At 37.4% G+C, this 27,543-nt stretch overlaps 1 long non-coding RNA gene across 1 annotated transcript; it reads right to left on the reverse strand.

Moving 5' to 3' along the window:
• Positions 1 to 841: 841 nt before the first annotated feature.
• LOC135579659 (uncharacterized) lies at positions 842 to 27,170 on the reverse strand. The gene is made up of 2 exons (XR_010473229.1): positions 26,787 to 27,170; positions 842 to 1,313 (listed from the first exon to the last, which is right to left on the reverse strand). It is a non-coding gene; the product is annotated as an uncharacterized LOC135579659 (long non-coding RNA).
• Between the last annotated feature and the right edge of the window lie 373 nt (positions 27,171 to 27,543).

A 27,543-nucleotide genomic window follows, 5' to 3' on the forward strand; every position in this document is an offset into this window, starting at 1 on the left:
AACGTAGGCTTCTTTTTTTTCATGTGGAGCATTTAATCTTCAAAAAATTAGATTTTTATGAAATCACAAAAGTCAGTCATGACAAATCACTGATGCATTTTAACTTAAAAGCAGAATGAAAGACAAACATAATTTATTTGAAAATTAGTTTGAAATCACAACGTTTTGGGGGGAGGGAATATAGCCCACCTCTGTCTGTCTCTGACTATGTATAAAAAAAATAACTTGCTGCCCTTCACATTTCTTCCAGAAGGCTGCATGCCATTGCACATGCTATTTTCTGCCAGTCTTGGCTTTCTGCTCTTCATTCAAGTATGGTTATGTCCTGACAACTCAAGTCAGTGTTTATAATGTTTGCTTCAGAGTCCAAATGCTTTCCCTGATACCCATAGATTTCCAGAAGATTATCATTTAGAAAGGCTCCATTCAATGTTATTCCCTCCTGTTGTTCACCAATGTCTGGTTTCTTTCTTTGCAGCGACAGCAGAAAGTGAACTGACACATGGCTGTGAGTAACTCAAGAAAAACCACATACTTCTTTATCAGTGTTTCAGTTAATTGCAGGAGGTGGCACAAAAACTCTATCTTGATAAATAATTGTTTGATTATAATATTTTCTTTCTTTCTCTTTGCTTTTGTGGTGTGCTAAATTATCCAGATATTTTGTCTATTGTCATAATGGATTCCAAGAGAAATATCCTCTCTTTGCTTTGATGATACATTAATTTTCTAATCCTCTTAAAAGCAGATGAAACCAGGAATAAAAATGATATTTTACTTAGGTATAGAGTGTAGCTTTAGCCTGGATACAGTAAGGAGAAAAAACTGAAAAGAATACATATACCTTTAGTGCTTTACTGGCATATGCATTGCATGATGTTACATATTTTATTGCCTTTTCAAAAATGCATGAACAGTTTCTTCAAGTCAATACCAAACCTATTTAGTACATTACATAGCTCAGAAATATTTGTGGAACTGATTTGAGTTCTAAATTTCCTTCCCAGTTGAGTGTCCAAGTCTCTTCATTTTCTTGGCTTCTTTCAATATCTTCATCCATTATGACTGAGAAGTGAAACAGTCTTATCTGAGTAAGAGATGAACTATTTTATTCTATTGAGGAACATACTCTTATTTTTGTTTAAATGGGTACAACTATAAAAACATCTTTACATTAATATTTCTGTCTTTTTTTTTTTTTCTGTGCAATGTTCCATCTCACCATAGCCGGCTTCTACACAATTTCAAGTGCTTCCGGTTAGCAGCTAAATTTGGATGAAGTATCCAGTTTTCATTTCCATATCAGGCCTCAGCTAAATGCAAAGAAAAAAAGAAAGAAAGAAAAAAAAAATAACAGATTTTCAAATTAAAAGAAAAAAATACAAGTTCAATTAATTTGAACTTTTAAATAAAGGAATCAGTTTTTATGGTGTGTTAATTGAATAATGAATTATAAGATATTTATAACATGCTGTTGCTCTTCACTGGAAATTGTACCAGAACCATTTTTGTTCTATTTACAGTGGAAAGTCTTTAGAAGTTGTAAAAGTAAGTGCTGCTTGGGGTATGAATTGGCAGAAAGCAATATAAACAAAGATTTTTAAGCTCTATCAAAAATAGTTAGGCTAGTGAGAATATGAGACACTTAATGCTCTGGGGAAGTGTTATTACTTATATTGTAATAGTTCTTAACAGTCCCAAGAGTGAGTCATTAGCCTGTGATGGCTTTATACAAAACAGAATATGAAAGCCTCTCTCTAACCAGTTTTCAGGCAATGTGACTGTAATCTAAAATCCTCACCACTGAACCTGGGCTTAAGCTACCTGATAATATCCTGAGAGCAATCTAGTCTCACTAAAACCTGAATTATTTCCTGTTGAGTAACTTCACATTTGTGATAAACTGGTCAAAACTAAAGCTTCATATCCTTGCTCAAAACTAATTCCAGTATTAGACCTCCAGCAATGCACCCTGCAACTAATTTTGGATGAAGATATCACTACAATCCAATTGTCTCAAATAAGAAAATGTATATATATTTAAGAAATATTATAAAAATTAGAAGATGAACACATCAGTAGCTACTTTTCATTAAACTATGAAAGATATCACGATTTAATATATTGTCTGTTGACTGTTGTAAGCAGACCATCAGGGACCTTCGCTTTAGGTGCTTGTTAGCATAAGATATGACCTTATCGTTCAGTGAAACAGGATTATATTGAAAAACGTTGACTTGTTTTCTGAATCACAAACATTAGATAAGTGAGAGGAAGGGTGTCCATGAAGCTCTGTAGACACTTGTGGAAAGCTGCTGAGGGTCCTCATGCATCACTATCAGCACTTATGGGATTTCCAGTTCTGGAGTGGTTCCCTGGGTTTTCCAAGGCCTTTGGCTCCACAGCAACCCAGTTGCTCTAGGTCACCCATTTCCACCACCACAGAGCTGCAGGAGCTCTGACTCTTCCAGTTACAGAGCTCTGACACAGGGCTTGGAAAGCAGGCTAGTGATCCCAGAAATTCCAGACACTTGGTTAACTAGCCAGCACTGTGGGATTTCCCTGGAGCACATTGGGGCTGGAACTGAATTTTAAATGTTTCCAGTTAATGAGATGTTTTCCTTATTTCAGCTGTTTCAACTATTGGTTTCACTCACAGTTTTACAACTAAATTCAGTGGGGCCACCCTTTTACTCTAAGGACATTATTAAATTAATTATTATGAGATTAGTGAAGTTTAATTTAAACTTAGTTTAAAAGAAATAAAAACCTCTCATCAGAATTGATAAATACCAGTTTGTCAAGTTGTGTCTGAATGGTACAGAAGTTTAGCACATCAATTACCAAACTGAATCCACAGACTTTCTTTCTCTTGCAAACAGAAGTAAATGCCCCATGACACAGATATCTAAACCCTGAGACTGTGAGTGTATTACACAGAAAAGGTCACTGGCACAAACACGGGAAGTTACAGAAGTTATTACTCATTAATAATAAAAAAGTCCCAATGAGATTTAAGCCTACATTAAACCTATGTGCTCAATTAATCATAATATGAACTGTTCATCACTGAAAACAAATTCATGCACAAATAGTTCAAAATACCCTAATGGGGAGAAATTCATATTTCCTGGATGTAATAAATATATGTTGTTTTTCTCTGTGAGTAATGTAGATTTGTTATATTTGGATTCCAAACTCAGTGCGACTTCCATCCTTTCAGAAGAACAAGAAACTAACCAAAGCAAAATATTACATATTATTTCAACAAAATACTGGGAAATTTCAAGGTTTCCAAAGCTTCCTTACTGAAATACACTGTCCAGTAAGTAATGCTGGCAGTATTTCTCATAAATGCAAAAAAGTAATTATATGAAAAGCTGCAAATGTTACCTCAGACCTCAGCAAGGCTTAGAATTTTTTCCAAATGAACTCTTCTCAGCTGCTGCTGAAAGGAAGTGTGGTTTTCTAACTTGTGGTCACCACCACTAGTACAAGAAAAGGAAGTGATTTGGTTCATTTTTTTGTTGTTTCAGTTTTTTTATTTTCATAGACATGTTGATTTTAACAGAAAGTTGGTAGGCTTTTCTGGGAAACAGAATCTTTTGGTTATCTTGAATTCAGGTATCTCCATATACACTATTTTCACATAAATGTTTCACGTAATAATAATTAGTATAAATGTTGTTTGAATAAAAGTTAATTTTGCGTTCTCATTCTTCTGTCTCAGTTTTAGTTGTGGTGAAAGTATGCAGACAAACAGTGTCAGAGGCTGCAGCCTTATGTCCTCTCAGCAGGCAGACCTGAGACAATCTGTGCTGCAATTTTTCCCACACTGTACTGTGCTTACCACTGGTCTAAGGGGAGCAGTTCTTCCAGATGACACGATAGCTTATTTGCCATATTATTTTGTTTCTTAAGACTTTCATGAATGAGCCAGAGTAGACTAGGCCAGGTTTGACATGTCTTTCTCTGCATATGTATTTATTTCTTTAAGAATCTGCAGCTAATTTCAAGACCACGGTTATGAAATGGCACAAAAGAAAAGGTAGCAATTTTGAAAAAAAAAAAAAGCCTAAACAAAACAAACAAATGAAATGCAACAACAAAAATCCCCAAAACCCAAAACCAAACCAACAACAACAACAACAAAAACCCCAGATATTACAGTACACACATTCAGAAACTGCAGGATAAAAGTTGTTTGCAGAGTCCATTTACTCAAACCAATCAAAACAATGGTCTTTCATCTTACTAAAGGGTTGGGAATTCTTTACTGTTGAGTAGCCTGGACCTCACTTTTCACATAAAACATATGCTGTGTCATTTGCTCAATGCACTGGTGGACAGAAGAGTGGATAAAAAAATTAATTGCTGTAGTATATAAAGCCAATTGATCAAAACAAAGAAAGACATAGAAAGCAAGATAAAATTCAAATAAATTATATGACTGTTGAAACAGTTTGTAGTTACATAAGCACTTATTTGGAACTTCATCCCTTCCACAGCCAGGTGTATCATGTTACTTTGAAGTCGTTTGAACTCTTTCCTTGTGGCTTATATGTTTTGGAACCACTGCCATGGAGTTGATAATATTCTGCCACAGTCAGTGGAATCTCCAGTCTACCTTTATAAAAAGGAAGTTCAGTCCTGATTTCACAAGACAGCAGAAGCCCTAATTCCATTGCTGTCTTCTTCAATAGCTTAGTACCTCATATTTACTTTTACTTACAGCTTTATAGGGAAGCATGTCTGCTAATAAGAGCCACATGCTGTAGCAGCTGCCAAATTCATGGAATGATTTGGGTTGGAAGGGACCGTAAAGATCATCTAGTTTCAACCCCCTGCCACAGGCAGGGACACCTTCCGATAGACCAGGTGCTCAAAGCCCAATCCAGTCTGGCCTTGGACACTTCCAGGGATGGGGCATCCAAAGTCTCTCTGGGCAACCTGTTCCAGTGCCTCACCTGCCTCATGGTAAAGAATTTCTTCCATTATATCTAGTATAAATCTACCCTTTTTCAGTTTAAAGCCATTATGCCTTGTCCTATCACTACATGCCCTTCTAAAAAGTCCCTCTTGAGCTTTTTTGCAGGCCCCCTTTAGGTACTGGAAGGCTGCTATAATGTCTACCTAGAGACTTCTCAAGGCTGAACAACCCCAACTCTCTCAGACTGTCTTCATAGAAGAGGTGCTCCAGACCTCTGATAATCTTTGTGGACCTCCTCTGGATTTGCTCTAACAAGTCCATTTTCTAGCTGGACCCCAGAGCTGAATGCAGTACTACAGGTGTGGTCTTATGAGAGTGGAGTAGAGAGGGAGCATCACCTCCCTTGACCTGCTGGTCACACTTCTTTTGATGCAGCCCATGATACAGTTGTCTTTCTGGGCTGCAAGCTTACTTTGCCCAGTCATATAAAGCTTCTCATCAACCAACACCCCAAGTCCTTCTCCTCAGTCTGCTCTCAATCCATTCTCCATCCAGACTACATTTGTGCTTGGGATTACCCTGATCCATGTGGTGGACCTTGCACTTTGCCTTGTTGAACCTAGAGCAAATTGCACAGGAATGTGTCCAAGCGGGTTTTGAATGTCTCCAGAGAAGGAGACTCCACAGCCTCTCTGGGCAGCCTGTTCCAGTACTCTGGCACCCTCAAAGTAAAAAAGTTTCTCCTCAATTTCTCTTCAATATTTCTGAAAGGGCAGTAAATAACATATGTGTGATGATGTACTGGAGGATTATTGTGCCTGTAGTTTGTGCAAATGAACCACAATGCAAAGCTAAGCTATTTTTGGATATGTACTGAATGAACATTGTTAATTTAAATTTGTCAGATGTTTACTTTCAAAGAAATAATTCCTAATCAGATCAAACAGTAGTGGAAATTATTTCATGGGACTCCACTGAAGACAGGAAAACAGTTATTTAAATTTCAAAAGATATATATCCTTTGAGCATTTGAAACCAAAACAATGAAACATTGAAAACTCAAACCTGAGGGAGGCCATGAATAAGAAATACTATGATAAAACATGCACAAAGGTGAAACAGAGAATAATGTCAAACAGACCAAAGTTTCATTGCTCTGCCACTGCAAATTCAAACCGATAAGCAAAGATGTTCACAACACAGGACTTTAGCCTTCATTATGTTCCTTACTCTAGTTTCTGCCATATTGATGGTAGAGTATGGTTGACTATAGATAGTTAATGTAGTTAAGAAAGCAGCTGGCCTGCTTTATGTGAATCCTGATTCAGTAAGGAAAAGAGGCCTTACTTTGGTAACCTTCATGTCCTGTGAATAACGCTCCTTCCTCCACCATCCATTTACATTTACATCTGGAGAACTCCTCTCTGCCTTTAAGTGTCAGCTCTGAGGGGAACCACCTACAGACTCCAGATTATTCCCACCTAAGTACATAATTTGTCCTCAAGCAACCAAACAGAGCAATTTATTCTTTCCATCAATTAAGAAAACTCAATTTAAAAAAATCAATAAAATTAAAACCAAACCCAAGACAAACAAATCAACAACACACAACAAAAACCAAACCAAACCAAAACCTCAAGAAAAGTTTCCTTTTTTTTTTTTTTTGAGATTGATTCTTTTACTTACCTGTGCTGTATCTGCTTCAGTTAATTCAATTTCACAATGCTTTTGATGTGTTTAGGATACAAAATTGACTAGGAAGGAATGCAATAGGAGGTTTTAAATTAAAATTTGCAGCTTTTCTTAAAAGCAAGTGGTTAGCTAAAGATTTCTGTTTTACTGAAGTTAGTAAACATTGCAACAGTATTTATGACTTCACGCATCTCCAAGCTATGTATTTAAACATGTGCATTTATTCCAAAGAGACAGATGGCCATATTATTAACTTTGATGCCAAATTGCCTTGACTTGTGTAAGAAGCATTCTGCTGTCTTTTCTCCCTCTTCCCAATTTATTTTCTGCAGACATTAACTTCTCCATTGAAAGTACAGACCTGGCTTTGCAAAGAAGTTTGTACTCTCAGGTCTTTGTTATAGTAAAGGACCTCTGTGAACATGCAAGGGCTCCCTTGCATGCACTTCCTGGAAGCAAGGTGCTTAAGTTTTGAGTATTGACATTGAAACCAAAAGAAGAAATACTTAAAACTTCTCTTCTTCTTTTGATCAAAAAAATAAAAAACAAACAAACAAAGCACACAAACACAAAACCACCAGCACCACCAAAACAGAAACCAAAAATCCAAAACCAAACCAAACCAAACCAACCCAAAAAAATCACTCCAAAAACCAAAAACAACACAAAACCAGAGAGACAACTGAAACACCCTGTTGGGTTTTTATCCTCAGTGTTCTTTAAGTCTACAGATCGGACGCCTTCCTGAATTCACACACTTTAGTTTCAAGTCATAAATGAAGAAATTTCCAAGATTAACTAGTCAGTCACTGGAAACTTACACATACTTAGCTGTGGATAGAAATGATAAAGATCTTTGAGACACTACTACTAGATGTGATGTGTTTGAGTAGATAGCAGCTATAGGTAGCAGAGTCATACAACAGAGAATGAGAAATGTGAAGGCAGCCACTAGATGTGACCAAATGGTACTGAAAGTAGGATGAATCAAAGGTTAAATTTAAAATAGTGTTATTTAGGTGTCATCACATGAGTCTGTTCTCCCAGACCTCCATATTCTCCACTTTAACCTCAAAGTACTTTTCAGTCTCCATTAAACTTAATTATTAAATATTGCATACATAGTTATTTTCACAGCAGAAACATAATTAGCAGGAAAACAAAAGAATAAATAATAAACATTAAAAACCACTGACAAAAGAAAATAGATGAACAGTTACACAACACTGATATTTCCAGTTCCCAGAGTTTATCTACTTTTAATAAACTATGTAATGCAGAACCATTTAACTAAACAGGTAATAGTCCACACTGCTGGTTCTCTGTTAGCCCTGCTAGTTGTATCATGCAGGTTAGAAGTCGAACTGAAAAGATACTGTTAGTGCAATTGGACCAGCTTTGGCTTTGTACCTGAACATTTAGATGTGCTCACACTGCTCAGTGTGCACTTGTAACTCTTGGTATATTTTGTGAAGACTGGATTCACTCCTAGCATAAATCACAGCATCCCAAAGGCTTTCAGAGCAGAACCTGGCATATCTGTTGAACTGTAGATTATGGAGAAAATTAAGTGCAGACGCATACACTTTCTGAAGGATATGTCACCCTTCGTCACATATGTCTTTGCATAACGTACTTGGCTCATGAAACCAAAGAACTTTTCACTGATTTTGTTGCTTCGCCTGCCGCAGAAGTACATAATAAATGAAACATCAGCATGAAAATAAATGAAGCCCAAGTTGTTTGAGAACTCAAAGGTTAAATTAGTTTTCCTACTGATATCAGCAAGGCTAAGATATCACCTTCCATCTGCTACAATTCATAATGTTGCTGACCAGTGTTCTCAGATGAAGACCAGCTCTCTTGGTGGAAAAATAAGAAGGGAGGGTTCTCTGGTCTGATACACAGAGCCATACCAGGCAGAGAGGATCTCAATAGCATTGGGTTTAGCCCAAGGACCCAGATGTACTGGGAGCGATCCTTTTTCCTTCTAATTAACAGCCACTCGCATGATATTTCAACACTTTTGCTTCTACCCTGGATCCAAACCATGAAATGCAGATGTGAGCAAACAGGGTCTGAGTTTTTTTTTAGTTACGCTAAAACAGCGATTTGTTTATTTTCTCCTTTTGTTGTGTTAGAATATTCTGAACAGAGCCTTCAGCAAAAGTTTATGCTGAGCATTCTTTGCACCATGAGGTGCATTTGTACCCTCACATCAAACTACCATATGTTCTGAAAGATAAGATACGATGGATTTTGCTTTATAGACTAAAATACTGTGACAGCTGTAGTGTATTCATTCCATAGTTTGCTCTACGAATATTCTGGGCATAAAGATTTTAAAGAGGTAAAACAATGTATTTAAAATAACATTTTATCCAGAAAGATGATCCATGTTTCCATGCCTCCTCATTTTATTCATACAAACAGTGCTGATACAAAGTTGACATATAACATATTTATAGAAAACCATAGTATGATGGCAGCTGAGGATTGCATCACAGTAATTTCATACTTTTCTTTTACATTAGTTGCAGCCACGATTTTTTGTTTACCAGGACTTTCTTACATTTTTCACTCCATTTTCTCCTCAGCTCTGCCACTTTCAGCTTTTGTACATGCTGTTCTTCCTACTAATGGAAAAATGTCTATGAGGAAGTAGGAGTCTTTTCTGGTTCAGTAGCAAGAGCAGCTGCATCACTGTTTACAGGCATAACATATCACTTTACTGTCCCTACCTTTAAAACAGGGCTTTGTATATACAGATGCAAAAAGATTAATTATCATACAAGGGATTAATTATATGTGGATTTCTCTCCTGCAGATCACAGTATTTCTAAGGTTGTGAAAAACCATGCAAAGGCATGTCATTGCAGTTAACATGAAGCCATTTTTTTTCCAGCTGAAACAAAGCAAGGTGGAAGTAGATTAATACACTAAAATGTGTCATATAGAGTTATTGAAGACAGTGAAGCTCATGATTGGCAATTAGAGCAAAACTTGCTGAAAATCTTCCCCATAACATCTAGAGTCACACATCTTTAATTTACTTTGGCTTTGATATTGACTAGAAGCCACAGATGTTATGTTTTTAATGAATGCCTGGAATTGTTACAGTCTCTGAGAACTATGTTTTTTAAGACTGTGGTGCTAGGATACTCCCCTCAACATACAATGGTACATATGGTGTCAAGTTCATTCCACCTCACAGCTCATTGCCATCACATTAATACTATTATGCTAAAAAAATCTCTTTCAGACGAGATACATTTCTCACATACGGCAGATGCTTCCATAACCAATATACTAAAGAGTGATCTAATAAAAGTAATAGGGAAAATCATCCCTGCTTCTCCTTTTGAGGGAAACTAACCTGGAAATGAGGAATGCAAACGAGAGAGAAAACAGTCCAAAAATGAATGGATCTTAATGGAAAGGTACATATAACAAATTAATAACAGACTTGCAGCAAATTAATCATAATTGAATTATAATATACATATACACACACAATTAAATATACACACACAATTAAATCTTACTTTTTCAGGATTTGTATTTTGTTTGTAAATATCAAGATATACAGAGCTGTTTAACTAATGTCTTCCTTGTTGTTTTAGCTTGCTAATTAGAAAAATATTTCACAACGAGCTTTCTGATTTCAAGTGGTGTTTTGGTCTTCTCAGAGCTGGAAATTATCTTAACTGCTTACTTAGTCAGTAGTGGAGTATTGTGAAATGCCAGAAGCAGTGTGCAGTTATCACAAGTAGGCCTACAAAGCAGCCAGTATAGACTATCAAAAGATAGAATTACCACAAGCATTCATCAATGGAAATAACTAAATATAAATTTCACAGTCTTCTTGTTGCTCAAGTCAAGCACTTTACTGGGGCTAATCCTAGTCATGGATAGCTTCTTTAATTTTTCCTGTCATTTTACATCCAGTCAGAGAATTTGGATGACACAGAAGTGCAATAAAAAAGTGGGAGTAACCTTCAAAGTTGCAAGCAGCATCTTTGTCCTGCCCACAGGGGCAGTTACGTAACGAAAAGCAGTGGTGTATCAGGGTCTAGGAGAGTGGGTAGAAAGGAGTTTTAACTTCCAAGACCCATATTTCTAGTGTGGATTTCATAAAGCCGTTCCAAGCACCTTGATATTTTATAAAGAATGAGTGAGGAGAATTAGGTACTGTGAAATGGGTTACAGAGTTAAGAAAGTGCACCTAAGTAGGCAATTAAGCAATACTGGAGAGAAAATGGGTTTACATTTCTATTCACCAGACACAGAATTAAGGAATAACACTGTTTTTATCTTCCCACTAAAGTTCTGAGGCTTACAATACTGTTAGGCCTACTATGGATCTCTTCTGCTTTCCTAGCAGGTGGCAGCTGTTTCATCATGTCTAAAAGTGCAAAATTAGCTCAAATAGTTAGAATAGCCAAACAAAAATGTAGTAACTCTGCATATAGCTGGGAATCCAGTGGGCAAGCTGCTTTCTTTGGCTTGCAGGCAGAGAGATGTGTTTTGTAGAGCAGTTTCACAGAGGAATTTTTGATGATCTTCCCTGCAGGATACAGTGAAACAAAACAATTCTGAAAGCCAAAAGTGAAGTAAATGGTGGCATGAATACTTGCTCCTTCAGAAGAATACAGAGTGCTAACAGCTGTCTGACAATCTGTAGGAAAATAACAAATGGGTAGCTTTTGGCAAACAAAACACTGTATTTCAGATTGTTTGGTTTGATACATTTGTTTAAAAGGCTAATAACAATAAAACAGCCTGAAATAGTCACTACTGAGCAATAACATGGAAGAGAAATGAGGTGGTAAATAATTGATTTTTGTATCATTTTAAATTACAAAGACCATTAATGAACAAAAATGTGTTTTATATGCAACTTTATTGAAACTGCTCCAGGTTGAAGGATGTGATTACTGTGGATACTAATACAACGTTTTCCCTATTTATAACACTCAGGCAAAGAGATCTCAAGGTATAAAGATTTGGAAGTGTACAACAAGGACAACTTGCAAATGCTAAGAAAAAGCATGGGATTCTATAGGCTGTTATTCTTTACACCACACCACCCATCTGAAGTGCTGTGGTATTCCTCTCCATGTGCTCCAGTAGCTCTTGGTTACCTTAGTTTATATAAAGCAGCTGTCAGTATTCTCATCAAAATCTCCATCAGCTTTAAGCAAAACCACAGATCCAGCTGGAGTTCAGCATGGCTGCCTTCAGTTAGGAGCCTTTCCCGCCCTCCGCCTCTAATGCTAACAGATTACATATGGCCCAGTTTGAAAGTCATGTGGGGTTTCTGTGGGAACTGCCTCCACACGGGCTTGGTCTCACTGTAGCTGCCTAGTAACAATCATTAATGGGACACAGAGGGAAATAATACAGCTTTCAGATTTAATTTTCATAATGGTGTCCAAGTCCAGCACAGAGCAACACCTCTCTCCTTCCCACCCCGACTCTGGTTTGCAACCTCCGTGGGACTCTGCCCCTGAAGCTCCAAAGACAAGGCAGGCAAATCAATATCTCTCAGTAGCGGTATGTCTGCCCCACCAGCTCCAGACGCAATATGTCAGGGCTGTCTGTTAATGTGGTATAATCAGCCTCTCAGATACATCTGTCAGATTTAAGAGTGTGCACTGATCACCATCTACCACCACCCTCTAACCAAGGTTTGGCAAACCAGGAAAGTGTAACCAGTACAAGAGACAGACTTCCTAAGCTTCCAAGAGTGGTAGTATCATGACTGCCACTATCTTCGCACAGGTTACAATGTCATGGTTTAACCCGAGCTAGCAATACAATCATGGTAGCCGCTTGCTCACTCCCCTCTTTCAGTCCACCAAATAGGGGAGAGAATCGAAAGGGGAGAAACTTGTGGAATGAGATAAACACAGTTTAATAAAATAACAAAATAGTAATACACTACTAGCAAATATGTATATTTGTATAATAGAAATAGAATATAAAATAGAAGGTAGTCAATGCAATTCCTCACAAACTCTGTCCACACTGAGCAGCCAGTCCCAGGAAACAGAACCTGGTCCTGAACAGCCGATTGCAGAGAGAGATAAGAGGAAAAAGGCAGAAAGGCCCAGAGGTCTCTGCAAAATGGCAGGATGGCAAAAGGCTGAACTAACGAAAATCCCAAACAGAAGGCCCTGGCTCCAACAAAGAGAGCAAAGAAAAGAGAGGGACTGGAAGATCCCAACTCTCCTTAAATATGAAGCATGACACTAATGGGATGGAATACTCTTATTGATCAGTCTGGATGTCAGCCAAGCTCTGCCCCATGCATGCCCCCCCTTTCTCGATGCCTCACACCTGTGGGCAGAGGGCTTAGAATGTCCTTGGCTCTCAGACCAGAGCAATTAAAAACATTAACCCTGCACTAGGGTGTTATCTCTTGTTCTCAAACTAAGTCCAAATAATGACCATCCTAGCTATGAAAAAGAAAGGTTACCAACTGCATGAAGAAAATTAACTCATTTTTAGTCAAACCAGCTTGTACACCCAACACAAAAAAGACAGTCTGGAGCTGCTAAGGCAGGATGTGGAACACAAATATCCTTTCACAGAGTAAAATAGCAAGGCCTATACAAAGCATCAGAGCTGTTGGAAAAGAGGGCCAGAATGCCTTTGTAAAGGGCTGCTGTGCACATAACCATGTGCAGGAGCACAGGTGTTACAAAGGAATCCCAGTCAGATGACTTCATTTTTTTCTCTCCTGTTCTTGTATGTGTGTGTGTGGTGTTGTCTCAACAACTTACACTTCCCTGGATTTGTTTTCACAGCAGGAATCACTACTGTTTATTTGTTTGTTCTGCGCGTAGAACTCTGCATGCTTTCTTCACTTATGTCATTAGCAAATATACATGCTATGGGCAAGCAACTACAGCAGGCAGGAGTTTAATGGGGGAAACTACAATGAGGTCGTCTGTTGCAGAGGCCTGCTGGGCAAGACCCCCAACAACAGGTTTATGGGGCTTGTATTGTCATCTGAAGTACAGAAGCCACTCAATGCTTTTATGGAAAATTCTGTAGTTGCCACATGTTCGCAATGTATATTAGCACCATTAAAATCTGCATTTGCTTTGGGGGAAATGTATACATATAAACTGGAAGCATGCAAACTGTGACATATTTAAGCACTCAGTAGGAGATTAGGCTGCACATATTTTTACACTGTGCTTGTATAAGAAATTTAAAGACACGATTCAAGACCAATATCCAGGGAAGTTGAGGAGTAAAACATCAGTTACCCAGGGCATCAAAATTAATCTGAGAAAAAAGTGCTGCAGAACTAGAACATGATATTCAAAATAACAAAACCAACAACCTTAAAAGGTGTTCCTGTAGAGAAAAATGTCTTTCTTTTGACCAGAAACTCTTCAGCAAATTTCAACTCAGAGTTAAATTTTTACATCTTCTTTTGAAAGCTCCTATATATAAGAGGTTATAATGGAAACAATGACACAGATTTAAATTAATACTGTGATGAAATAATATATCATTATAATAAACAATTTCTTATTTCATGTGTCCATGATTTGGGGATGAAGACTGAAGGAGATCTATCATTATTTTTGCTGGAAGCCATTGCTTTTAGGTTAATATAAAGAAGAAAGCACTTAGTTTCTAGTAGTGATTTTGTTTCTGGCCATCTGAGGTTTTGTGTGTGAAACTCCAGTTTTCTGTGGGCTGTGCAATTTTGTTTTCTACTTCTTCATTCTCATAGCCAATCATGTGACATGCAAGGTGGTATTTTATGTCCTTGTATCATGTATTGTCATAATCTTGATTGGCAAACAGCTCAGCACAATGCCCATCACACTGAAGTCAGCTGATTCCTCACCTGTATAAAGTCAAGTTTCTTACTGGTTTAGAGCCTCAATTAATTTCCATATTTAGACAGCTGACCTCTTCACAATGAGCATAAGTTAAGTGCAGACATCAGAAACGCTCTTTCATTTGGACCTAACTATGAATATCAAATATACTATTGTTCAGAAATCTAATTCCTTCCAAAACATATTTTTAAAATAACACAATTTTAAAAATACATAAATAAAAATAAAACTGATACAGAGATGTAAGAACCATTTGCTAGATCTGAGAGGTTTCCCTCAAATCCACATAAATATCTGACTGAGCATTTGCTAAAACTAATCTAGAACTGCAGAACATCATGATCAAAAATCACAATTCAGACAACATTCTGAACTCAAAGATTTTATGGTGTTAATTACTACATTTACGGTGTTTGCTGTCAAGCTGGAATGTTCATACCCTCAGATATTCAAATTATTTCAGTAAGGGGAACAAAAATTTCAAATATGCTATCTCTTGATTTTGAGTGCCCATGTTTCAAGTTTGCAGTGAAGACAAGTAATAAACACCTTTTTTTTCTAAAATTCTGAGAAACTTTTTCACAGTACAGTCCTGCTTACTGCCTCCAGCTGGAGACTCTTGGGAGGAAGATCTTTCGTTGCTCATTTTTTAAATTCCTGGCCAACAGCTGAGTTCTAACCTCTCCTTTAACAATGCCATTTCTTATTCAAATAATTTAATTTCTGAAGAGCATTAACAGAATAAGTCATTCTGGTAAAGGTTTGTTTATAGCAACAAAAGCAGTAACTCTGGCTCATTTTCTGTTACAGAGAGGCTAAACTATGCTGATGTGCCCAGCATGTGATGACTTCTCCAGCACACACCTCCTACATCTTTAATTAACTGCTTTTGTCAAAGGACGTGTAGCAGCTGGGGAATGCTGTGAACACGTTGGCTAGTGAAGCATCTTCTGAGAGCTTTTTACAGTTGGCATAAATTCTTTTGCTTTTAGGTATTTGAACTAAATTAGCCTATCTGCATTTCTCTTTCCATACTAGTGAATATTGAGCAACAGGAACCACCTTCACAAGCCAAGTGTTTATATGGTGTGCTAAAACTTCAAAACTAGAGCCACTGTATTTTTTCTGTGCAGAATATCAGTAGCAAAGGCACATGGGAAAGGTGTTATGGACAACAAATGAGAGTATAAAAATAGCATTGATATTATGTGTTCAGAAAAGTTCTATGTACTTATTAGAGACCATGTTGCCCGTTTTGCTTTTATAAATACAAATCATAGCAGACTTTGAAAAACAATATCCATCCGTCATGAAGGTTACTTGCCACAACAATACCTCATACAAAGTCACATGTATAAAAAACCTGCTTTGTTAGTTTTGTTCTTGACATATTGTAAGCTGGTAAAAGAAGAGATTGCTTCACTTTTAACATGCTCTGTCCTCATAGTTATGTACAAAGGAAATTGAATTCACTATTCCCTAGCAAAGCGTGTGTCATTGCTTGGACTAGATAAGGTCTGCATTGCTTTTCTTGCCATATCAGGAGAGAGAATGGAACATTCAGATCCTCACTAATGCTACCATGGGACAAGCCTTGAAGCTTTCAACTGTAGACACTTCATAGCATAATGAGTTGTATTCAACCTGCCCTAGGTCCAGAGAGTACATAGCAATGCTGCATCCAACCCAAAATGAAATCTTGGATGATGTCAGGACTATATGTAGTCTGCAAGAAGTTTCACATTTGTATTGTGTCCAAGCTAAATACAGATGAATTATGTACAAATGGATCAGGTCACAAATCCCAGAACAAGTGGATATAAACAGTTCCAAATAGTTTTACAGAAAGTAAAATTCTCCTCACATACTAATGCGTTGGATTTTCCTTCCATTTTAATATAGATGGATAAATAAAGAATGAATAAATAAATGTACCTTTTGACACAGAAGTGTTTCTGCAGTTTCTGCAAGTGTATATGACCTTCCTGTTATTCACAGTTTACAATCTATAAGTAGGAAAGATGAGAAGAAAACAGGAGTTACAGTAACACCTATCAGTTTTAGCAGTTGTAGAACCACTGATATACACTAACGTGGATCTCTTTCCTCATGGTCCCATGCCGTGGCTCAGAATCTGAATTTGACTAGACTTTGCAACCCCTCAACAGGTTCGTCACAGGGCCTTTAGTTGAAACACAGCTTATAGGACTGTCTAATGGAGTGATTATTTTGCTCATAAATTTTTTTTCCACCATTTCCTGTGCTTTTCCTGAGTGACCAAAGGCAACAGCACCAACAAAATCACTCTTACGCTTTCTTCCTTAGGGTCTGTTCAGGGAAGAGGAAGCCTACAGCAATTTTACTCCTGATTTTGAGCGAAAGTATAGTTACAGAAAAAAGTCCTGCTCTCCTGATGCACTAGAGATTGTTTGTCTCCTTGTCTAAAAAAACAAAACCAAGATAATTTAGATAATGGTTTTCCAATCTAGCCATTTCTTCCATCTCTCCTTCAGCAACTGCTCAGGAAGGCTTAGTTCATGCAACTGTGTACAAACACTACAGGCTCATTCAGTTAACTACCTTTTCTCTGCAGTAGCCAATGAGTGAATAGAAAAAGTATGGCTCTGCTGCGAGCTTTACCCCAAAAACTCAAGGCAAGTGAAGTCCTACTCCACCTACTAACCATTATGAATCCCCAGCTCTTATTGAGACCATATATTTAAAATATTGTAAAAAACTGTACTGGAAGCATTCTTTTTCACAAGATACAAGTAATAGGTCATGTTGTCCTAAGGGTAAGTAATACATTCTGTATGAATTAGTGAATCCACCACCATATGGTCATCTCTACGCTTTTACTACAATTCTTACAACAGAGGCCATTTCTAGGCTACTTTGGACATTTTACATTCTATACTTTCTGGACATGTGGAAAAGAGAGAATGACATAAGTTAGCATCAATTAATATTGTTATGGGTAATACCTGGAAAAATATTTCAGCTTTTGGTTGATATACTTACAACCCCGTTTCCCTAGCTTATTTCTTTCAGTCCCTTAATAAATATTATTTTTAAACTACAGGTTATTTTACTACGTCATCTGATAACAACTGCAATCACATAAGCATTTTAAAAGAAAATTTCTGTTAAGCCTGAAACAGAACACCAGATATGAACACTCTTAAAAATTTCTCTGGCTCCCATTCCAGTTACTACATGCTATACTTATATTTTGCTGAAGTACAGATTCATCTCGGTAAAAAAGGAGGCAAGAGCAGCATATGTTCTTGCAAGACTTTCCATATTTTGTTGCAGCTGCTGTAAGAATCTTCTAATATAACAACTGATGCTACAGTCTTTACAGAAAAAGACCTGCAGTCATATAGACTGTATCTGAAATAGCATGCAGAAGGATATAACAGCTTGGCCATAAGCTCTTACTCAGATTAGCAATTTATTCATTTGCAGTAAGGTTATGTACTAGGAAAACTGATACACTGAATGGGATGGGCCAGGGAACTACACCCTGGTGTGGAGTCAGGGTGTAGCCAGCAACATCACTAATTCCCCCAGTGATACTACTAAAAGTCAAGACAAGGTGTAAAATTGACACTCTGGCATTGAACTTTCTTGGTAGAAGTTTTACTATAGTGCCAAAAAGACAAAGGGTTTTCTAGGAAACGGCAGAGATCCTACAGCATTGCTAGGACAGGATCTCTCAGGAGAGAATTGCTAGATGACCTCTGAAGAAACACAGCCTATTGCAGTCCCTTACACAAGGAGGCTGGGGAACTTCTCTGGCACCTGGTACTCTATCACACACAAGTGTGACACTTTTTGCTCATTGTTGGTCCTCAAAGTGGCACAAATGCCGCAAAGGTATTCAGAGGTTGCCATTGATCTTCTGAGGGAGCTGCCTTACACTGTCCAAATCTGGCATTTTTGTGAACATTTCTGACGTGCTCTGGGTCTCTGAGTGTCAACATGCAGCAAACGTCCATTAATGTTCCTAACTGCTGGATGCATTTTGTGTCTTTTCTTTTTTTTTTGTTTCTTAAGTTAAGACAATTTTAATGAAAGTTTGCATAACAGTCTTATCAAAAGAAGATGAGGAACATGTGGAATTAAGGCCAAATCCTCTCTGGTATGCTTCAGTACAGCTGCAGTAAATTGCCCTTAGTTTCAAGGGTACTACTGTGTATCCTACCAGAAGTACACCTAACCATATGTTTATGAAGCTATGTCCAGTAGAGGTAGAGGCCAAGCTTTGTAACAGTTCTTTCTTTTCTACTTTGCCAGTGATGTCAGTTTAGCTACAAAATTTGCTGCCAGAATTAGGAAAAATAGGTTACTAAACAGGGATTTAATAACAAAACAGTTTGCAATTTAGATACTTGAAGAGGTGATGATAGCCAGATACATATATGCCAGTAAAGGATACTGAACATTTTTCTTCAATGATTCTTAACTTTGGAGGAGCTGGCATCATTCTCAACCAGCAAATTTATACATAATATTCTGTACAGTGTGTAACAAAATCCTAATTTGCGATCTGCCAAGTACTGGATGAGGGACAAACCTCAAATGTTTTTTCACATTATTTCTAAATCTGTTCTTGATTTAGTTTTGTTTACAAGATAACATTTTGTGAAGTTCTCATTCACTGCAGAGGAGTTTCTGCATATTAAAGTGTGAAAATATGGACTAATGACAGTTCCCTATATTATATTAGAGCATTATATACTAATAGGATGTTCGTTTAAAAATGGTGTGATTTGGTGACTGGGTGGAAGTTGCAATTGTGTATGTAAGTTATGTAAGAATTACATTAGCTTTGCAAAGTGGTTTGCAATTTTGTTTAATAGAGGTTTTCACATAGACAACCTTATAGATAAAAGAGCTTTAACATTATCCACAGAATAATACGCTGTGCAGGCAGTACTATGTATCCTCTTTCACCCTCTCTGCAGCAACTACTTCTCAATCTTTTCCAAGTCCATCACATGAAGGGGAAACTGTGCTGCACAGTAAGATAAGGAGGTCAAAATTTCCTGTAATGTGCTTGTATTTCTCACACTATGGCCAGGTCTTAAGCTCATTGCCACCCACAGCAGAGAATGACAACAATTCCTGGGCAGCACTTTAAAAAATGCCCTAAAGAGACAGCTGAAACTATATCTGTGTATTGTGCAGAGGTGAATGACATTCACTATCAGAATGCTAGGACCTTACAGTAGGTAGCTTCTGATATTTCTAGGTCGATTAGTGTTTAATGGAAGTACAATAGTTTCTTCTAAAGTGGTGTTTTGCAAAGACTTCAGTATGTGAAGCATTCAATATCCATGTGATGCATGAACTAACTATATTTTTAGAAGATTCATTCCCTAAGTAAATTCTGCAGAACAAAAGTGACACAAACTCTAAATACAAACTGTTATTGGAAGGATAAGAAGTTGCAGACAATTCCTCTGTTTGAAATGCTGTCCCCAGAGAAATTTAAAGGAATTTTTCATTGATGGAGGTGACCAGAATAATTTCAGTGGTGCCCAACGATAGGATGAGGGGCAACAGGCACAGACTGAAGCACAGAAGGTTCCACCTAAACATGAGGAGAAAGTTCTTTACTTTGAGGGTGCCAGAGCACTGGAACAGGCTGCCCAGAGAGGTTGTGGAGTCTCCTTCTCTGGAGACATCCAAGACTCACCTGGACACATTCCTGTGCAATTTAATCTACGTGAAACTGCTTTAGCAGGTGGGTTGGACTAGATGATCTACAGATGTCCCCTCCGACCCCAACCATTCTGTGATTCTGTGATTCTGTACTACCATTATTGACCTAGTATGCAAAATATGATGTAATTTGTAACCCAGGCAATTGGCTTTCTGATTATGACTGGAAATTTCTGGAGTTTGAACTACAATGTTATATCTGTCCTGATGAAATAAAGCTATAGCAAAGAAAATTAGGCAGACTTGGATCAATCATCAACTATGAGAGTCAAAAAAAAAAATAAAAAAAAAATATTATTCTTCTTCTCTGTGCTGGGTTCAAACACCTCACACCTGAAGCAGTGAAGACAAAATCTGTTCAAAACTGTCCATCCTGTAATTTTAAAGGGTGTTAATTTTTGCCTTTAAAGCAAAAGTTCTACATATGTTCTGAGTACCCTCAGCAAGCCAATATTACTGCAATATATATGGGGGTGATGGTGGTGGATTCTAACAATACTGTATATTTCACAAGTAGCATCTCACACAGAGAATGAGCCTTTAGAGGAGTATTTTGAACACTTGAGTATAATCTGTAATGACGTTAATAGTACTGTTTGTAACTGAAGAGGAAAAGAACCTTTAAAATACATGGATTGAATGAATATTATATCACTGCAAATATCACTGTTCCAGCTTGTGTGTTGTTATCAACAATGAGGTCAAGTACAGTATCCATTAAGCACAGAAAATAAACAGGAACTACTTGAATGACAAATAAAACATGGGCAAAGATTTCCCCAGTTCCAAGTTCAGTTCAAACCAAATATTTTTACAACAACTGACCTCACAATTCTTGGTCAGGGAGAATTCAGGGACACCACTTTAAATACACAAACATGCACAGTAGTGTAGTCTGAAATAATACAATTAAATCAAATGGAAAGCCATTATTTGAACTGGAAATGCAATGAAAGTCTAAATATTTCCAGCTTCAGAATGAGAAAGGTCAAAAGGTTCAGTGCTATGTAACATTACCTGATTGCTAGCAAGAAGAAAGTACTGGTAAAGATTTCACCACAATTAAACCAGGTCCTTCTCTTTTAGTAGCCATCAAACTTTATGTTGCGATCTTTTAATTTTAATGCTGAGAGCTGGAAGCTGGCAGGCCACAGAGGGCTGTGTCACAGGACTAATCAAAAGACATAGAGTGGTAATACAGGATATAAAAATCTCTAGACTTTTTGCCGAAGAAAATCTGTATGCTGTCTATTGTAAAAAGGAGGTGTAAATCACTTTCCTCTGAATGAAAACCATATATGTATTTGTTACCAAACAGGATACATTTCAATGCTTAAATGTTATTTTTCAATGAAGTGTTAATGTAAAAAATGGAATGTAAAATGGAAAAATGTTTCCTATCTTTTAATGTGCCATTCAAAAAAACATGGCGAACGTTCTGACCCATTTGGCCAGTGGAAGAAGCTAAGAGGATCTCAAGTCACAATAACTGAATACTAGATGGCTCTTTTTCCACAGAGCTTCCAATCTGACAAAACAAAACCAAAATGGGCAAGTCCACAAAGTAATTCAGTGAAAATAATCTAAAACCATCATATATATTAACACGGAAAAGAAAGATGATATTTCATTTTAAGAATGGTATGTCTCTGAAGAGAAGTTGGCTTAAAGAAAACTGGATACTCCAGGAAGACCAAGTCAGAGACATATTGCAGTTTGCTTTTACCTTATAGAGCTGTTAGTTCTTGTTAACAACAGATATGCTTCAAGTGCTTCATAAAGACCGTCCACCAGAAATAAACTTGCAATGATTTACAACAGCTGCACCCCATGTCCTGCCAACTGTGTCAAACAGGCCTCACTCCATATAAAACAAGTGAAAACCTGTGTTTTATGTTTAAAGCACCACACTCAATGTAAGAAGGACCTAGGTACTGTGAGTGGCACACCAATATCTTATGAGAAATGTATTTTTTTTTTTGTCAGTTTAGCAACTTTCTTCTTGCTTTCATTATTTCTCATTTGGGCACATTAGATACTTCTTTTTCCTGCTGTCATCTAAATTTTATCTAGGGTCTTTTCCAGTGACACAATGTGTTGCTTGCTTTTCTCTAGCTATTTTTAATTTTTTTTTCTCCTCCTGCCTACCTCTATGTAAACAAGGTAAGCTGTCAGAGTTATGAAACTAAATCATTTAAAGCAGGACAAGAGAAAGAGTAATAAGGTCCTTAGATTTGGTGCATATAATTTTTTCTCCAATTAAAAAAAATAATGCTTTTATTAGGCTCAAGATTGGGGATGATTGTGTTTTTAATTTCAGTGAGAGTCTGCTCCGAGGAAGAAGCCTCATTTATTCCTTAAGTACGGGTTTAAATTGTCCTTTATTTCTTTCAGAATTAACACAGAGTCAACTAATTAAATTCTGAGGTCTTAACCTCACAGACTGAATGTGGGAATTCTGTACATAGATTTTATCCTATTCTCTGTAGCAGATGACTCCCTGTGATGTGAGATTGCATTTCTGAGTAAGTTAGAGTTGGTGAAGATTCATTTCCAAGGCAGTCTGAGGCAAAGGTTTTCCTCAGGGAGACTTGCCATGACTTGCCAGGCCTTGTGAACTCAAACAAATGCATCTGCAGTTCAGTTTCTCATTTATAAAAGAGGACGGCATGTTGCTTCCCTGTCCCACAATGGTATCAAGTATGTAAGTACTTTAAAGTCTTCAAAACTGCTCCATCAGTCATGTTGTAGAAATATGGGCTATACAAATAAAATAGCTAGATAGTGAGAATGAAAAGAAGGAACACAAAACTTCAAAACTGGGGAGATGAGTTTATATTGGATAATCAACATAATAAAATAGTAAACTCTTCTCTGAACTGAACCTATTAATTCATATTTATATTCTGAATTAATATGTGAAAATATGCTCACTTAGGCAAAAAATCTGAACTGCAAAAGATGCTTGACAATAAGGACAATTTAAAACCTACATTTCACTAAACACTTAACATTTTACCCCATTTGGAATATCAGATTTCATAGTATTTTGCAGCCAGTGTACATTTTTATTTAAATTGCATTAAACTGTTTAGACACATGTGCATGCCAGTTTAAATAATGCGGTTTGGAGAACATTATTTTCACCTTTATTGGACAAAAAGTATCATAGGAAGTTGCCTTACCCTGGAAATTGAACCCAGTTGGAAATAAATGAACTGGGATACAGCCATGCCTGGAAACTGCAAAATAAAAATCTACTTAGCAGAGAGGTGCATGTCTTAAATGCTTCAATATAGTTATCTTTTAAGAAGACAGAATGCTCTCTGGGACTATATCCCACGAAAACAGCTGAACTTTGTGGAATTCCTGTTATAACTCTGCATGCTTCCATAGATAAAGTATGTTTCTAATACCATTCATCTGATTTTAATAAGATAAAATATTTCTTAGTACTGCATCTCCTACAGCCTCCAACCACAAAGAGTGTCCCACTACAATACATTTTGTGTACTGATAATGTAACAGGCAGTCCTGGCTTCATGGTTTTCAGACTACATATACAAACAGATCTTGCTTATCATCACTATCCTTATTTTGTTTGTGAATTGTTTTCAGAGGGATTTGGATGAAGTCCTAGATGATTGCCTACATCCATAACAAAGCTAATAATTCAGTATAGGCCTCTTCTAGAATTCTCTACACCTCACGCACTCCAATGAAATTTCCAAACAGCAGAAGCCACAGGTTTCCCTGAGGAGTTTTATGAAAAGTTCATATGAAAAATATGCCTAACATTAGGGGAATTTTACAGCTGAAAAATAGCCTGTGGAACTATTCCTCTGAAAGCTCGGAGAAACATGAAATACTTATAGCAAGAATACATATGCTTCCTGAAAAAAAGAACTATTTTTCTTTATAAATGGTGAGAGGTTCTTCACACCAAACAACATTCTTCTCTATTCTTCATGCTATGCAAATTTGAAAACATGATTCAGTCATTCAAAATACTATATTTGTAATAGCCGTATTTAGTCGATGATACATTCTGTTAAAATATGCATGTTCTTGCATATGGAGGATAATAATTTCTGTTCTAGTTTTATTTGTATTTAAATGTTTCATAAAATAGTTTTGACAACTCACCTGGGAGAAAGTACGTGCCCTCATTGTACTGGTGGTGAACCCGAGACAGAGAACCTACTTACTGAGGAGGTTTACCAGTGCACTGGCCTGATAGTCTTGTATCACCACCTTCACAATAACCTTTCAGTGGACACTATAGTTACATCTGTACTGATAAATCAGAGGGTGCCATGTCATAGTACATCCTGGAGCTTTCTCATCAATATAGTTAAATTGTTAGAAGACAGTTTTGGTCCGGCCATGTTAGTTCTCTGATCCTAAACGCCACACTTTCCATCAGACATACTGTCCTTGACAGGTTCTTAGACCTACATTCCTTTTAGGAGATGTGAGTTACACCATTACGCTAAAAAGAGTTGGGGTATAGTTATCTCAGCCATAGATTTCCTAGGTTAATTGGCTTTTAAGATATTTCAGATTTCAACATTGCTTTCTACTGGCTCCAAATATTTTGTGTCCAGATCATGTAAAACAATTCATGTCAGTGGGCAGTTGTATCCCAGAGGAATCAGAGTGAATTAAAAGCAGAGTAAGTCAGCAAAGTTTGCTTTGAAGACATGGTGTCTTAATTTCTTTTTTTTCTATAAATCTGTAAGATATAATTATAAGATCATAAGATATAATTGTTATTGATAATCTGGATATCTTTCCATTTCTTATCGATTGTACAAGACTGCCAGCAAATTATTAACAAATGAAATGTTAGCTTTAAGAGAGTCATTTGTGAAGCTGTGGGATTTTATCTTCCTTTCCTTCCTTTTTTTTCCTCCAAACTTTATGTTTTAAATTCTTGGGACCTCAATCTGGCATCACATCACCAACATGACAGGTGACATTTGTCCACAGGAAGAGAAATCATACCATTCTTAGTGAGCACTGTGTGGTACGTTGACCTTAGTTGGATGCCAGGTGCTCATCAAAGCTGCTCTATCACTCCCCTCAGCTGGACAGGGAAAATTTAACAAAAGGTTTTGGGTCAAGATAAGGACAGGAAGAGACCAGTTGCCAATTAATGTCACAGGTAAAGCAGACTCAACTTGGAGAAATTAGTTCAATTTATTACAAATTAAATCAGAGCATGGTAATAAGAAATAATTTAAAAAAAATCTTTAAACTCCTTCCCTCTACCCCTCACTTTTTCCTGGGCTCAACTTCACTCCTGATTTCTCTACCTCCTTCCCCACTAGTGGCACAGAGGGATGGGGAATAGGGGTTTTGGTCAACTCCTCATCATTACACACTGTCTCTGCTGCTCCTTCCTCCTCATGGAGAGGACTCCTCACATTTTTCTCCTGCTCCGGTGTGGGGTCCCTCCCACAGGAGACAGTCCTCCATGAACTTCTCCAACATAAGTCTTTCTTCATGAACTGCTCCAGTGTGGATCCCTTCCACAAGGTGCAGTCCTTCAGGAACAGACTGTTTCAGCATGGGTCCCCCACGAGGTCACAAGCCCTGCCAGGAACCTGCTCTTGTGTGGGCTCCTCTTTCCACCATTCCACAGGTCCTGCCGAGGGTCTGTTCCAGCATGAGCTTCCTACAGGGTCACATCCTCCTTTGGGCATATCCCATGCTCAAGCATGGGGTCCTCCATGGGCTGCAGGGGGATATCTGCTCCACCGTGGACCTCCATGGGCTGCAGGGACACAGCTGACCTCATAATGGTCTGTACCACAGGCAATCTCTGTTCCAGGGCCTGGAGCAGCTCCACCCCCATCTTTTTCACTGATCTTGGTATCTGCAAGGTTGTTTGTTTTACATATTCTCAACCCTCTCTGTGCTGTTCTTGTTACATACATCCTTTCTAAAATATGTTATCATAGAGGTGCTACTACCACCACTGATCGTCTCAGCCTTGGCCAGCTCTCAGAACCAGCTAGCATTGGCTCAGTCTGACATAGGGGAAGCTTTTAGCAACTTCTTACAGAAACCACCCTTGTAGCCCCACAGCTACCAAAACCTTGCCATGCAAACCCAATATGCACTGCCACCACTTCACAGAAGCATAGGAACTTGTAAGCTACTAGTAAGCTTTCCCAGAAAACCAGAGTTGCCCTTTTTAGTTTAAGAGCTCATCTCAGACATTTCAGAAAATAAACTTGGCTTGAACCTATCTTTTCTCAGCTCTACATCCCTGAGCAGATTTCAACTCAGGAACACTCATGCTCTAGCACCATCTGGTTAAAAATAATAGTGTGCACACTACTTAATAGCCTTCTTCATATTTTCATCTCATTATGATGTTATTATAAACACAAACACACTCTTCTCAGGTCTCAAAGTCTTCTGGAAGGCAATTCAAAAGACATGTCCAGCTGAATGCTTAAGGCTGCAAACCATGAGTAGACCTTTAATATTGACTACTACACCTGCAAGCATTCATTGAAAAAAAAAAAAAAAAAAAAAGAAGAGAAAGAACAAACCCGAAAAGTTTTTGTGTGATTCTTTGGCTCCTGCATTTTCACATTTTCCAAGTTGTAACATTCTTCCATTAGAAGCACCTGATGATCTTTCTGTAGTGCTGTTACTGTTGCCAGCAACAGGTTTTTAACTGACATAGGATACAGACCAGAAATTCCAAATATGGCATAATCTGTATGTTGGTTGCATTCCCTTGAGGTGAAGGAATGAATAGGTGTAAGTGGCATTACTAATACTGAGTCATTAAAAACCAAGACAATCCTAATGTCTACTGCTGAGCTTCTGGTGTGTTTTGAAAAGTTAAGATCTGTCTTTATGATTCCCCATGACATGGATGTTTATGGAAATCTTTTTACATTCTATTTTTTTTTTCTCTCAGACTTTACACAGTAACTGGAAGTTACAGAAGAGGAAAGAAAGTTATAGGAAAAATTTATCTTAATGAGGTTCTACAGTTGCTGAGGAAAGCCTAGTTTGGATAACCCACTTATTGACTTCAATACAGTATTCACAAATTACAGCTTATCTGGTAATATACATGCACACAGCCCCCTGGAAACCAGCTTTGTCCCAAAGAATGTCTATCGCAGGAAGAGATATTTACATTTTTCCTTGCAAACATATTCAAGTTAAATAAATAATTGAAGTGTATTTGGAGGTAAGACAGGAATATTTTCTTATTTTAGAATAATAAATTGGGACCAGCAGTTCATAAAGGTTTCCAATCAACCTTTTGACATTTTGTAAAACTCATCTTTC

This window comes from Columba livia, chromosome 1 (genome assembly GCF_036013475.1).
Source record: "Columba livia isolate bColLiv1 breed racing homer chromosome 1, bColLiv1.pat.W.v2, whole genome shotgun sequence".
Taxonomy (NCBI): domain Eukaryota; kingdom Metazoa; phylum Chordata; class Aves; order Columbiformes; family Columbidae; genus Columba; species Columba livia.